The sequence below is a fragment of the Anopheles ziemanni genome, chromosome 3 (genome assembly GCF_943734765.1).
Source record: "Anopheles ziemanni chromosome 3, idAnoZiCoDA_A2_x.2, whole genome shotgun sequence".
In the NCBI taxonomy this organism is placed as follows: domain Eukaryota; kingdom Metazoa; phylum Arthropoda; class Insecta; order Diptera; family Culicidae; genus Anopheles; species Anopheles ziemanni.
In genome coordinates, this window is record NC_080706.1 from 8107566 (window position 1) to 8123204 (window position 15639).

Sequence of the window (15639 nt, forward strand, 5' to 3'; positions counted from 1 at the left end):
TCGCTCGGAGCGCGAGTGGAGAGTTTTCATCGCTTAGATTAACATTATGTAAAAACGGAATATGGAAACTATCCTATTTCGAACGCTTTCCTAAACGAGCGTCTAACGAACACTATCGAAATGGGTTTCAGTAGTGTGCTTGTTTGATAAATCGCGTACATGCTCGAGAGCAAGTGGTAGTCGGTGGAGAATATGTATATATAGAAGATCAACAACCAACTAGGTTTGGCTAGTTACTAGTCTATAAACCAGCAACCAACATTTACCACATTGCCGTCTGCCCACATCGCTCTTCAGCGTGACTATGGGACATTTTTCCTCTTGCTCCTACGTCTTGGACAAATTCAATCAATTTTCAAATGAGTTAAATCCAAAATGTTAAACATGAGTATCAAGATTAAAAATTGTAAACTTAAATAGGCGTTCCTTTTCGTTATTGAAAAATGAGCGTGCTTAGTCAAGAATCTAAGTTGTAAGTAAATTTCTAAATTAAATTGTTATAAGCTTCGAGGGTCTAGCATACTAAATTTGAATATCTTTATCATTTTGACCGAGTGACGAAACTTATTCCCACGTTGCTATGTAATCTAAACGTGTTTATTCGTCTGACTTTCATTCTACACTTCTCTTCGCCTTCGACTCGGTAATTTCCGTACATACCAGGCAACTAAATAGAAGTTAACCAAGCATAATGTTAGAGCAAGGGACTTTTGTTTTGAAGCAAAAACGGACGTTAGTGTATATTCCACACACGCGTCGCTCCAATTAAAATGAATAAGCCTTGCTGAACAACATTTTGCTGGAGAATAAAGATCTATCGCGCCCAGCGATGCGTAAAATGCACGAGATTTGGTGTGATATTTCCGTGACATATTCTTCACATCGATAGCTATCGATGGAGCATGACACAGGGAGACTCCGATCGACAAGTGCTCTTGTAATTAATGATATTGCATGGACGAGCGATCATCAGCACCGTTGTTGCCATCTTTTTGCCTTTTCCTATGACAAGTTTTTTAGTATGTTACATTAAAGAATATAGAATCAATCTACATTTTATAATAGAATTTAAAGAATAGGAAAACAAAATGGTATACATATTGGTATAGGAGAATTAGAATAAGAATAATTTAGTACCGGTCTTTTCAGGTCAAATGGATTTGTTTTTTTCTTGGGGCAATATTCTTCAAAATGATAGCTAAGATGAGTAAATCATAATTTTTTTGACACTATTATTAGCAATTGTAAATTTTACAGTCAATGTTTATATCGAAACAAAATAAAATCACATTTCATTGCGCTTAAAAACCGGTGGTTAGACAGTAACAATGGTTTGAAAAGAAGGAGCAAACATTGAAAAAAAGATGTTATTCATATCATTTCAATTGATTGTTGTAAGTAATAAGGTGTGTAAGGCTCCAGCAAAGGTCCTTCAATCGCTTCCTTCCTTCACTCGCTCGTCCCAACGTTTGACGCCATAATAAAGGAAGCTGGAAAAAGGATTGCTCGACGAAAGCTTATGTTTCGGCTGCTATCCGATAGAGAACGCTCGCGTTGCCCGGAACGTGTCAGCCGCACGAGTCGACGAATCCTTGTGAAAACCAGTCGCTCTGCGGTGCACCCATATATCCTCGCATCCCCCGAGCCAAAGGACTACGCTGTCTTAAACCATTTTTCCAGGGACGACGGTTTTTTTTTAACTCCCCATAACAAAAATACCGAGCTGACCCCCAGCTTCTGCCCGCACCGTAGCACACGCACCACGGTATTTTGACGGTGTCACCCTCGAAGAGAGAGAAAAACGGGTGAACCCGCACATAACCGTTTTCACTCACCCTACGCACGCACATAAACACGCGTGGGGTATATACCGAACCGTCCGAGGGGGTGAGAACTGGTTCTCCCCTCCCACCGTAGACACCCTCCAAGGCAGAAGACCCCTCACATCACGACCCCCCGAAAAACGAACAACAAAAACCTGGCCCACCCAGCTATCGCGCACCCAGGGTTTCGCGAGGGCTGATATGAACCTGGGAGAGCTGGGAAGAGAGCAAAAAAAGGACACCCAAAATAAAATGAAGGAAAAAAAATGCGTCGGCATTTTTCACCGCGCACATTTCACCCACCCACCCAACCCAACCGCGAGTACATAAGAACCGAAGAGTTCTGCCCGGCGGATAGTGGGTGGTGGCCGTGCACACACGCACACACGATCGGACGCACCGCAGGGCCGCGTGGCCGCGTGTGTTGGTGAGCGCGAAAACGCGGCACTTTCGGCGGCCATCGGTGGCCTGGCGCTGATGCTTCGCGATCCCTAAGAATCCCGAATGTGCGACGCGTCGCGAAAATCGAACGCGTCCATTGGAGTCCCGTGGAGTTGATTACTGCATTTTCATTTTTATAAGTTTTTCGGTGCGAAATTTTTTATTTGTCCTGCTGTGGTGTGTTTTAACAAACAAACTCTAATAAAAATGTCAACGAGTGAAAAATTCCATGGGAAATAAAGGAAGGAATCGCCCCAAGTCCGGTAAGTAGCGAAAGTGCCTTCTAGCGTGGGGTTTGCCGGTACCGAATCGGAGCCGAATTTCCTCCCCAGGGTGCCTTGTGAAAGTTTACGTTTTCCAGTGACATAAAATTACGTGTTAATGATAAGTTGCGTTTCAAGTGTTTCAAAATCTTACAACCTGTTTTTGAAAAGATCCTCCACCGCCAACGTGAGGCTTGGTTTAACGTGTTGCTCCATAATGCTGTCATTATTGTGGCGCACTTTTGCACGTGCTGAATTACGAGCCCGTCGGTGCATCCGGGGAAGGTCGTTGGTGCATGGTGGAAGAAAACCCGGAATAAAATGCCGAAAAATATATCATTATAAAAACGCATCCTTTCGCCCCTCTCGCTCTCCAGTGCCGGCTCAACAACCGTGCGCCAGAGGGAGACATCACCATCTCACGCGACCCACCGGAGGTGCGGAAAAGGGCGGGGAGAACAGAAAGCAATGTGTCGTATTATTTTTTTAATTATATATAATAATGGTCGCATAGCAAAAGCGACGAAAACAAGCAAAATACTATGCAGTATTATGGCCCGTTTGTAGGGTCTGATTTTTTGGCAATATGCACCATGATGAGCACCGGCACCCGGCCACGACACCTTCTTCCGCCCGAATGCGCCAACGAGCGCGTGGTTGACCTTTTTTTACTTCATGGCTTTGTTTTTCACCGTCTGATGGTTTATCAATGTGCTGTTTAAATTTTCACTCTCACCTACATTTTCGGAACATTTTGGTTTTATTTTACCACGTTCGCAATCCCCATCGCTCGCTCGCTATATAATGAGCAAATGCAGACACCGTGTTGCATCGCGTTGATTAACGATTCTTGTAGTTTTATTTTCGGTTATTTTCACTATTTTATTTGCACAATCAGCTGTTTTGGAGGTGTTGCTGCATTGGCCGGGAGATGTTTTGGGTTTCGCCGGTGAGAAAGTTACTTAGAATATTACGATTTATATTTTTGCTCGACAACAATGAATCTGTTCCTCGTTTTTTTTTTAAATTTTCTTTTATATTATTGAAAATGGGGAAAACTTAAACCATTATTTGTTTTGCTTCTCTGTTTTTGCTGTATGCCCAAACGATTTGCTAATGAGACAATACTGACCACCATCGCGGTTCAGATCAAACAAATCGTTCCATCCCCAAAAACCAATTTAGACACCTCTCACCTCCCTCTCCCCACACCTTCCTTCCCCCTGATCCACAGCTGCAACGTTCGGTCTGCTAAACGCATCCCACAGAACGGCGGCGGCTCTAATCCCTTCAACACTACTGCCAATAATAAAATCAGTCGCACAAACGCGCCATCCCCAGCCCTAAAACGCGATTCAATTACCGGAAAAGGCCGGACTCAAATATTAATCCGCCGCTTCCGCGGGCAGCGCTCGCGACGGGTCCGTCTGGCGATTTCGAATATTCAATATCCACCAATTTATCGATCATCACTCTTCATAATTATGATTGTCATTATAAACTGGCGCGAGCGATGCACTTTGGGCGCGTGGCAGCGATGCACCGGGAAAGCGACTCCGGTGCGTTAGTGGAATGCGATATTGAGTCGGAAGCGATGCGTCCACTCGCCAAGGGTAGGAAGAGTAGCTAGGTCGGCCACCAGTAGTGCTGAAGGGTTTGCAATGAATAGCAAAAACGAAACACTCGATTAAAAACCCTTCCAGCTGATATCGGGAGCTCCAACCGTTGCCTGAACCGGAACTTTTCTAGCCAACAGAGCGGAGTCGCTTTTGACCGGTGCCCTGAAGATTGCACTGGACGGTAGTGTAGAATGAGCGGAAAATTTAATTAATGTTTGGCCACCGCTTCTCACTTCAGGCCATCGTTTTGGTACTGAAAAATAGGTTCGAAGACGAACTGAATCGTTGAGTGATTAACGACAGCACAAACGGGACCAAATCCGAAAGAGTTTTCTAATCATATTATGGCCCGAAATGGGCATGTAATATGCAAATATGCAGTCAGAGGAAGAAAATTTGTTACAGGTTGAGAATATTTTCGGACTTTTAAAACGGTTTTTATACAACCACCCCGATCGACCTTGTACCCAGTGTGCATGCATTTCGAACAACGATGGAAAATAACTAAACAACTAAAAAAGCATGTGATTTTACTTCTATCACAAGCTAGCTCAATCTACAAAGCAAAAGCAATGCGCTCAATTTGTACTACAAAAGCGTTTTATTTCAATTCATCACTGTTTTTTCACCTTTTTGAAATATTTTCAGCAATCCGTGTTAATGGTGATTGTTTCTGATTATACCGTTGTTGAAAATCGCAGGAACAGTTGAAGTGCAGTTAGGAAAAGGAAAGCAAATGGAGTACGACAGAGAAAGAGAGAGAGAGAGAGGGAGAGAGGACGACGTGTTTTCCGTTTGCACTATGGACCTAGAAAAGAAGAAAAAATAATTAGAGAACAGCAATAGTTTATCGTGTTTCATGGAACAGGTAAAAAAATCTAAATTAAATTTAAAATATAAAAATTTGCAAACTTGGTTATGCTATTTGTAATACGTACTTTTGTAGTTAGCATATCAAACCTATTTTATATGCAATTGTTTTTCATTACTGTGACCAGGAAAAAGAATTTATCTCTCGTAGTATTCAACTACAGCTAGTGATGTTGAACTTTTATCAGTGAGTCCATTTTCAACATACACACTTTGAATCCAAGTGTGTCCGTACGTATCTTTCGCCAATATTAACCTGTTACTGTACGCACACTGTGACGCACGTTATATGTACCCCTTCACAAAAGACGTTTTTTACTCTATTTTCCAGCCAAACAAAAAAAAAAACAACCTGAACTAAGAGAGATAAAAATCACATAAAAACTCTGATGATGCTCTGTCTTCAATGCGATAGCGTTAAGATATTTTCATTACGCACACACGCGTGCCGAACGCTATGTTTCCTTGATTTTATGGCCCATCTATATCCCTTGCCATGTTACCGCACACACAAGAAAAGGAACGCCTGCGCAGAGCGTGCACCATCGAACGCACGCACGCACGAACGCACGAACGCACGGACGCACGTCATCGTGGGTGATCCAGGAAAAACTGGTTTCATAGGATATAAGCTCACACGAATACACACTAACCGTCTATTTCGGGTATAAAACTAGAAACCAAATTTTCACCCACACCCCCGAACGCAACAGAAAATGACTTCCTTTCAGGCGGTTTATAAATTTCCACCAAGCAACGCAAAGATTCATAAATGGAAAAGCAATAAGACAGCGTCCTCGAATTTCACTAGTTTCACCCGAACGAATGCCCGCTCCTTCCGTTGACACACTTTCAGCACGTTGTCACACGGCAATTGTTTACTTATGGGTTTTGTGTGACGTTTTGTCCGGATTCGATCATGTTCATTTTGTTTTAATTCAAATTATCAATCAGCTGTGCGTCGCCGGCCATCCACGCGCTGTCTCCGCCCCTCCCCCCCACAACGGCGCGAGTCCTCGGCATGGAAAAACGTGTCCTTTCGCTTTCCATGAGCGCATTACGCGTGGGACCGTTTTGCTCGTTAGCGTTTATTTTTCGGCGACCAATAAATCGCCAAAAAATGACATTATAATGATACATGCGACGCACAAGGACGCACCGAAACAAACAGTGTGCACGCATACACACGCAGAAACAAACGGTGCCGCCGTATGCAATTGCAATTCCGAAGCATTACGTTTGCTCTCGATTCGTGGGTAGCTCACGCGGGGAGGAAGAGCAAGGATACTCGGCAAGGGCAACGTTTGAGGATGGCTGATGATGGCGACGATAATTTGATGTTGTTTCCAATCGATTTTACTGCCACAGGGCCATCGGATGAGTTGACCCTCCAGTTCACCAAATGGTTGAAAAACGGGACATCCGTTACTGATGTAATTTTTCTCCACTGTATCAGGAAAATAAACATATTGTTGATGGTTTTTCTGTCCCATAGCATATGTCGAACCCGAACGTGTCGTTAATGTTTGATTAAAGCTCGAATCAATTGTATGAACATATTTCCATTGAATATTTTCGATACTCGAAATTTGTAAAGTTTAAGCGATGAACCTTTTTTTTATTGGCATCAAAAGAATGTTTAATTCGGATTCATTTGTTCAATATATAAATGTTAATTAAACACAACATTAAAGAGCGTTCGTACACCTCCCGGTAAGAAAGAACACTCACTGGCAATTTTCAGATACATTGAAAACTACCATCGGAGGTTTTCCGTAGGTTGTTTAATGAATCGTGCATGGTGCTGTCGGCCGAACAGTGCACCGAAACACTTCAACGATGTCGAAGATTATTTGCACTTGTTGAAACGGGAATGCAGAGCGAAGCTGCAGTGGCGAGCGAAGCCGTGCATTAAACCGATGCAGTATTTATACCGACTGTTTATTAAAGACATGCCGCATTTACGCTGAAAGCAAGAAAATGGCGGCCGTTTTTGTTTGGGACATCACTTTGATGCGTTCACTCTTGAATCGCTCTATCATTAATGAAATTACTTTTCGTTGTCGTTCCGGATGAAGACAGCTTAAATCACGATGAATCTGCTTCGAGAGCCTTTTTCAAAAAAGCCAACTAAGCTGATGGAAGATTTATGTAACGTTCGTGTTACCTCCGCTCAACCCGTTTCGATCGAAGTGCAAAGATAGGACAGAAATGGTTTATGTAAAGTTGTTTTCGAACGGTATTAGGTTTGAAAGTGAATTAAATTTGTTTTACGATTCTCGGAATAATCGGTCGGCAGTTGCTATGGACTTCAAACCCACTCGAAATGCAAACATTTGTTCAATTCGAAAGCACATCTGATTCGCAGCTGTCCACTTTCCTCGAAAGAAGATCTTAGAAGGACCGACATAGGACACATGAAATAAATTACATCAATGCTACAAGAAACATTTAATTCATTCTTCCACTCCGCCACCGTATTTTCATCGAGTCAGGTGTGGTTTCGGACATGCAGCAATGGAAAAACCGAGCATCGTCTTTGTCTTTTCCAACCCCTGTCAAACAACCAAACTACTGCAATTGGTCGTTGAAGCGTGCACTAAGCCGGAGCTCGAAACGTCAGCCGCTTAGTCGAGGTAAGACCACAGACCCAATCGAAGGGGAAAACAACCCGAAGCCCGTTCGAATGCAAATCCGAATTTAAATGTCTTGCATATTTGCACACGCTGATCCGATCAGATCTCGCTTGTCTGGTCGGTGGAGTTTTAGCCGGTCTCACCAGCATTGACTGCAGCGGAAAAGAGTAACACTCTAACGGAAAAAAGAAAACTCACAATGGGCTCATCTTCTGTCCTCCGACATCTTCCTCTGAACGTTGTGACGGACTACGAGCAACATTTGAGATATTACAAGGTTTCCAAGATCCGCCTCCTCCTTCCAGTTTTGCCATGGTTTTCTCGCAAGCCCCCAAACAATGGAAATGGAAAACGAAGCCATGCAAACAGACCACATACAACGTACCGTTTCAAAGACTGGATGATGATTTCGAATGATGATGATCATGATGGCAGTGACGGCCGCTCCGGGAATGGTCGGATGAGGATGAGTTTGGTACACCATTGTTGTAATATTTAAATGAGATTATTTTTTTCCTCCCTTCATTCCCACCCATTTTCCGATCCCCCCTACATGCCATGGCAGTGGCAAGAAACTATCGTAGCGTTTTCCCGATTGAATTCTTTCCCGTACGTCGAGCAGGCGCTTATATGTGAACCTTTCTCGAGCCCACACAAACACACACACACTCCGAACGATGCACTCGTCCACAGGACTGTGAAGGTGGTATGGGAAATTGTGGAGCCCACCCACCCTTGTGCCCACTCGGTCCTCGAAACGGGAAAATGCATTTTATCTTTGCAGTTTTGTTAGCAAAACAAAAGAAACCTCTCCGTAATCGGCGAAAGGAAACCGGATACGAGCCGGAAGTGGAATTCCTCGCTCGAGATGATAAAAAAGTAGACTATGTAAAACAGTTCTGAAACACTGCTCCACTCCTTACCTCTGCTCTTCAGCCCCATTGTTTCCATTCGAGATACTTTCGAATGTGCTCTGCAGAAGGAATTCGGCTTGAACTGAACGAGGAATACGTAAGACCGTAGACAGATGAGTAGCTATGGGAGGGGGCAAGAGAGGAGGGGAAGGAGAGTGGACACTGGACGGATGTGTGTTCCTGGCAGTATCCATTTCTATTCGTTATCGCTCGGAGCAGCAGCAACCTCCTCCCCCCTCTTTCTAAGGGGCAAACGAAAGAAGTTTTTCCTAAAACACCCCACCACACCCCTGGCAGCCAAGTCTTCCTTTTATCGTACGTCATTGTTTTCGCAGTTGATATGAACTGTCACACGGTTCGAGAATCCGAGGTCTTTTGCAGCAGACAGAGAAAGCATTTCTTTATTCTACTCAGCCATTTCGTTTTTCTCCGTCCGGAAAGTCCAGCTCCTCGTTCGGAGCGACAAATAAACGAACAGAATTAAATTAATTTCAAAATATTGCCTTGTTTGAAGATGGATGACAAATGCACATGCTTGGATGATTGTTCGTGTGCATGTGCAGTGGAGTTTATGTGAATGAGAAATGATAGGACCGAGGACATGTGATATCACATGTTTTCATTAATCAAAAGAAATATGTGAAAATAAACAATGAGACTTTGAAAAGTTTCATCCACAGTTTTCTTATCTGTTCATCTCCACATAGCGAACTCTCCTCCGTCGAACTGTCGAACTCAGTTCCCGCAACAGCTGGGAAACTCGTAGGAAACTGGTAGGAAACTCTTGACAGCACTAGCGAAGCCCCTTGTTCTGACGTTTAATAACTGACGGATTAAGAAGAAGCGAAGAAGACCAAAACAAATGCGTGTCCACTTAGCGAACTCGGGAAACTCGAAACTCCATACAAGTTTGACAGGAGTTTCACCAGAGTTTCCTATGAGTTCGCTATGTGGAGATGAACAGTATGACATTCCCACAGTTCATTGCTCATGCTGTTTGTAATGTCTTATTGCTGGATTTTTATGCTCAAAACAGTTAGCAGAACCATTCTACCCTTTCAATTCACTAATAAGAATTGAGGATTATCCATAAACCCCAGAAGTATCGAGGGCGTCCAACTGAATGGTTGCCCGAATCATCCTTGGAATGCGTCAAATTCCTCAGGATGCATAACGAAACAGTCGTTTGGAGCATTTCGAACGATTAACTATAATGCGGAACCTAGCTGATGACCCAAGAGACGCCCGGAAATGAGAAACCGTAACCGGGCGTAAAGTCATCGCTGTCTGATGTCCTGGCCATCGGAGCAGACGGAGAGGTTTCGGGGCGCCCGGTTGCTTGAAGTATGTAAATATTAAACTTTTATGATTATAGAATTACCACGCCGTCGCCAGGCCAGACCAACTCGGGCGGACCCGGGCGATAAAAAGTCATTACACGAGTGAACCATTAAATGGCGTTCGGACGGAAACGGGCCCAGCTGCGTTGGTTCACCGACCGGAGCTCCAGGAGAAGTTTTGCCCCGAGCTCATCTCAAGCCCTCGCTGCGGCGTTTCCTCTTTGATATACGGTGGGTGACTAGCGCCACCCACTGGACTGGGCGGGCGAAAAGCCATCCGACATTTCGACCCCCAGGAGTGAGTTCCGATTTCGAAGAACATTCCTAACTTTTGGTTTCACTGTACGAGCGAACCGTGCCAAGGAACGTGTTTTCCCCGTCCCGGGTTGTGTGCAATCGTTCAAACGCATATCCCCCCCAAAACCCCAAAACCTCTTTGAGCACACCGCACCGAATGAAGGCTCGCATGATGCTCTTGAATGGCCCTCGAATCTTTACGAGCCATAAACTCCGCTCCATCCACTTCACCGTGGCGCACCAGACCGGAGCTGGTTGGATCGTGGAACATAAAAACTGAAACGATAGTTAAAAGGATTCAATTCGATGCCCGGGAACGTTGGTGTGTGGCGTTGTGTGTGGTGCAAGGAGAAGGATTAGTCGACTGCAAGTGCTTGCTTTGGATGTTCGGTTTGATTTTGCAGCACCGATAAGCAAATATACAAATTTCCATTTCCGAAGAGTATTTAACATCTCATCTCATATAGGAAGAAGGGAGCGTTGAGCTGTCTTACGAAAGAAGACAAATGTAATCAATCATTTGAAAAACTCTCCTTTGATTATTTTGGAGAAATTTTTATCGTACCTTTAAACCTTTTTAATATGTTCTGAATGTATGAAAATATAATATTCATGACCGTATCGTGTCAGGAAAGGCAACTTCAGTTTATTTTTTCTGTGTTAATAATATTGTAAAAGAAAATGCAATCTAAAAAATTGGGTAGCATTTGTGAAACTGTCCAGAAGTAAGAATTATTTTTCCAACCAAATCGCAAGCTCAAAAATAGAAAAATGGTATTTTATTCAGAACACTCCTGTTCGCATGTCCACCGGCTGATATGAAAGTTTTATACGTTCACCTTTTCCATCCCGAGTTGCGGGGTCATCTCATGAGTGGCCCGTGGCCGGAGGAGCACTGTTGGAGTGCTTTACATAAAGAAAAGTTAGTTTTCTCCAATATCCCAAACAAACATACCACACTGATGACCATCGTCTCCATCCGCGTCTTCCTCCCTTCCGCCAGGGTCGTCGCCTTTCCGACCACCAACGCTTCGTCGGATGGAAAACAAACCCTTTAGTGATCGCCTACACAGAGACTTCATCATTTCTCCTACCCGGGGCCAATACTTTATGCCCGTTGCGCAACACCCTCCCCCTCTCATGGCCTTCCCGTTAAACCACCGATCGGGGCCCGCATTCGGGTTTTACTCAGGCGCGCACGGGCAAGGAAAGGTTCATAAAAAGTATTACATTTTCCCTCACACCCACCCAGCGTAGGTTCCATTTTCAGATAGTTTTCTCCCGGCTTTCCATTCCGCCCAACGCCCGGCTTGCCTTCGGCAGCAAGTTACACAAAGTGTACGAAAACGGGCAAACACCCTCTTCCCCCCCGAACCATACATCTTACCGCCCGCTCGGGTCCCTCAGGTTGAAGTCGTCCTCAGCCTGGCAAGATGGGATTGCTTGACCTGCAGCGATGGAAGAGTCTCTCGCCTCTTTTATATTTATCTTCGGATAGAATAATTAAACATTTCGCAATCAACCCGAGGGAGGCAACTTTTCCATTTCTCTGGTCCGTCAGATGTTGCCCTCCCTTCTCTTCACGCTTTTCCTTCACGACTCCAGCATTCGTTCTTGTAAATCAAACGAACCAGCTTTCGAGTTTCTTTTCATATGTCCCCGGTGCTCGTGCCTTATGTTTTTTTCATTTGCTTTATATTACTACCCACATTTGTTTGAGTTTTGCTCGCACAAAGAATCCTTTCGCTACAGACACAAAGCGTTCCAGATGAAGGTATCCCATCGTTTCTGTTTCGTTTGCCATTTTTTCTTTGGTTCTTTGTTGTGTTTGTGACAGATGGAAAGCGTTTTCTTCTTTACTCAATTGAAATACTCGAGTCGATAGTTTACGAACTAAATTAATTTCGAAATGAGCACACCAAGTCTTTTTCATTTGAATGTTGCTACCATTTTACCGCAGCTCATAATCCGCCGTAATCCTCATCCTAACATTTATGTTGACACTGCATGTTGGCAAATGTTTAACACACTCTATAAAAATATTGTCAAGCGTGAAATATTGTCTTTCGAGCGAAAAACAACTGTCGTTTGGTGCAAAAACCTCTACCACCCAGTACTAGCTGTGAAAAGTCACGGAACAAAAACGAAAAACATCCGAAAACAACAACGCCCTATCAATCGCATTAGTTCACGCCGGGTCCGGATTCGAAGTGATTAAAATCAGACGAACGAAAGAGAGAACGAGGGAAACGGAGTCGCTTCGGAGCCACATTTAGTAGTCAATCATTCATTCAACTGGAAACGCATGACCGTTTCCCTTCGGTTCGGGCCTTGTCATTACGCCACTCCTCTATCCTCGCGTTTCTTTCAACGGTTTGCATCTGAAAGAAACAACAATCGGTGTGGAAAACGTTTCCTCAAATTCCCCGCCATAAAAGGTTAGGAGAAAAGATTAGTCAAAAGGTGGTCGGAAAAATGTCTAATTTCGTGTGAGTCATTAATTTTCCGACTTTTTACAGTTTTCCACCGTACTGCACCGGCAAATGGCTTGATTTATTGATGAGTTCATCTCCTAATGGCGGGTAGCGAAGAAAGGTTTTTACTTTCTGGGAGGAGTGCGTTGATCCGTTTTCACATACTGTGGCGTTCATTACAAACATCGTTAATTATTCGGGTTAGAAAATAGCTAGAGACTTAGCTGAAGCTCACACCAACAATCGTCCATGTCTCGGGAACGAAAATAAGGAAATGTTTGGCCACCTCCGACCTGCTGAAGAGTAAAATATATTTCAACTATTCGTACTCGAGTCTCTGCAAATAAGCATTTGCGGCAAAGCCCAACCCAACGTCCAATTTTCCGCCCGGAATGTCTCGAACACATGAGCAATTGTTTAAAATGATCAAAAAGCGTTAGCAACCAGTTCCAGAAGTTCTTCTTTTCTGTTCGAGCTGCCGCTTCCTCGAAAGGTGACCTCACACCGCAGGAAAGTTTTATCGCAAAAGAGGGAGCGAATATCCTTTTGGATGAGCGACTGCGTGTGTGTGTGTGCCGAGTGTTTTCACGAGCAAATTCGTCCAACGGCAGGGGAAGCAACCCCTGGTGCCTGGTCCTAAACCAACCTCCTTTACCTGCAGGGAACGGTCGGTCACGAGCATACCATTGTGCTCCCGGTTTTCGGTACCGGGCAGCATTAGAAACGGTCGTGGCCTGTACCGTACCGTACGATGCAATCATGCCGAGCGCAAAGGCGGTGGTAATGTTCCGGAGAAAACTATTAGAAAATGAAGGGTCCCTACACTCCGCCCCTCGCCGCGCTCGAAGCCGTACGGACACAACCCCTTTTTCGTGGTGCACCGGGAGAGTTGGTTCCTAGGAGTTCCAGCACCTCAAAAACCCAGCCCAGCGCTCCGTCAGCGGGATGAGGAATCGAACCTCGAACAAAACCCAACCCAACCCAACTGGCCGGGTCGAGGAAACTGCCAACACTGCCCGATCCCCGGTCACCACTATTAATGCTTCTGTGTGTTTTTTCAGCAGCAGCTGGGGGGGGAGTTAGAGTTAGTTGGCGTACGCTGTCAGGATGGGGTTTTGTTGTTAGTTTTCGGTCGAAGTACCCCCCCAGCGCCCGTCGTCTAAGACTTCCGAGGGCGGACAAAAGGGCGCACCGGAGTCGTTGGTATTGCGGGCACAGGTCGTCCTGTTTTTTGCCGATGGAAAACGCCACTCCCGGAGCACCGAAGGTGCCGATTCCTCCCACTTGTCGGTGGAGGATATTCCAGCGATCCGGTACCTCCGGAAAAACCGCCACAAAGACGATGACGCCGACGCCCACGCCGGTGACGGTGGTTGGAATGGGAGTGAGAATGATTTCGGGAACATTTTCGACCGTGTTGGATCGTTTGTTCTCTTCTGGAGCTGCACTTCTGGAATGCTCCATCTAAGATGATGGAAGGCGGGAAACGGGCTGTGCCGGGCCAGGTGAACCGGGAAAGACGAATGGGAAAGTTCCTGGCACTGGAGAACGATAGTTTTCACCGACTCGGACCGGGGGTTTTCGGTGAGTGCGGTTTGGTACCAACTTTTCCGAAAACCGAGGCGGAGTGCCTGGGTTTTTCACTAGAAAAAGCTTGGCAACCGGGGGGACTGGTGGGTTTGCTTACCCCTTCTACCATTCTACTTCCCTCCCCACGCTTTCCCTGCTTTCAGTTACGAGGGGGCGTAGCTAGGGCGTACTGGGGCCCGGTACTAAGAACGCAGCGAGATTGGTACGAAATTTTGTGCTGAAATTACTAATTTATAGTTTTAAAAAGTGGTCACTGGATCTGGTGCAATGGCACTGGCAGCTGGCGCCGCTCGATGGGATGGTGGGAAAGCGGTTCCTCTCCATGGCGTAAATGCGGGATGGAGGTTGAATTGCGAATATTAGAAAATTTTGAACCATAAAAGTTAAACCGCTTCGGGTAACGAGCTGTCGGTGAGTTTTTCTTCGCAAGGAACGTTGTTTAATAGCCATGGAACAGTTTCCCATACAATCAGCGGTCGTTGGAGTGAGCAAAGGAAAAACTATTTGAACAATATATTACCCAAAGTTTGTGGAGTTTAGTAGATTTGCGAACGATCGACAATAACAACGTTTCCAAGCTACCAAGCTTTCCACTGGAACATTTCGAAAGTTTTGTTGGGAGATTCGGTAGAATGAAGCGGCATTATTTACATGCATCAAAAAGTACATTCGTACATCAAATTCTTCCATAAAATACCATTACTTAGTCCTTGGGACTCTAACTCTAACCTAATCCGCCTCAAAAGCACATCCCATGGCAAGAGGATAATGGGTCCTTTCTAGCGTGGCGTTTTCCCTTTATCATTTGGAAAATTTCAACACCACAACCCAACTAGAACATCAACCGTTGAACACATCATTGTACAGAACACACCGATGACAACCTATCCTGTGACCTGGGCTGGAGTTGCACTCACGCCATAATAAACCATTACCCACCGCAACCGAGCGCTCCTTTCTCAGCGCTATCGAAAGCAAGACCCGCTTTCCACCCGATACCCGATGGGCCTGACGCTGATTCGGGCATAAATATGACTAATGTATTGTGGAGTGCATCCTTAGGTGCCTGTAACCCCCCTGTTCGGCTCACAGTATCGTCCTGGTAGCAAAGCGCACTCCGTTGAATCCCACGAGGCATTACATCACTAAGCTTCATCATCACAAATGCATATGCAAATGCATCGCCCGCTGCAGCAGTCCGAGGTCGGGAGTGCAGAGGGCACTCTATCCATCAATCACAATCGCTGTGACCCTTTCGCTGTTTTGCGCCACAAAGTGCAACCTCCAAAAACCGCATCACGCCCGCCTCGCGATGGTTGCTTCTTTCCGTCCGGTGCATCTTAATTGAATTTGGTAATTACAATTTATTTTT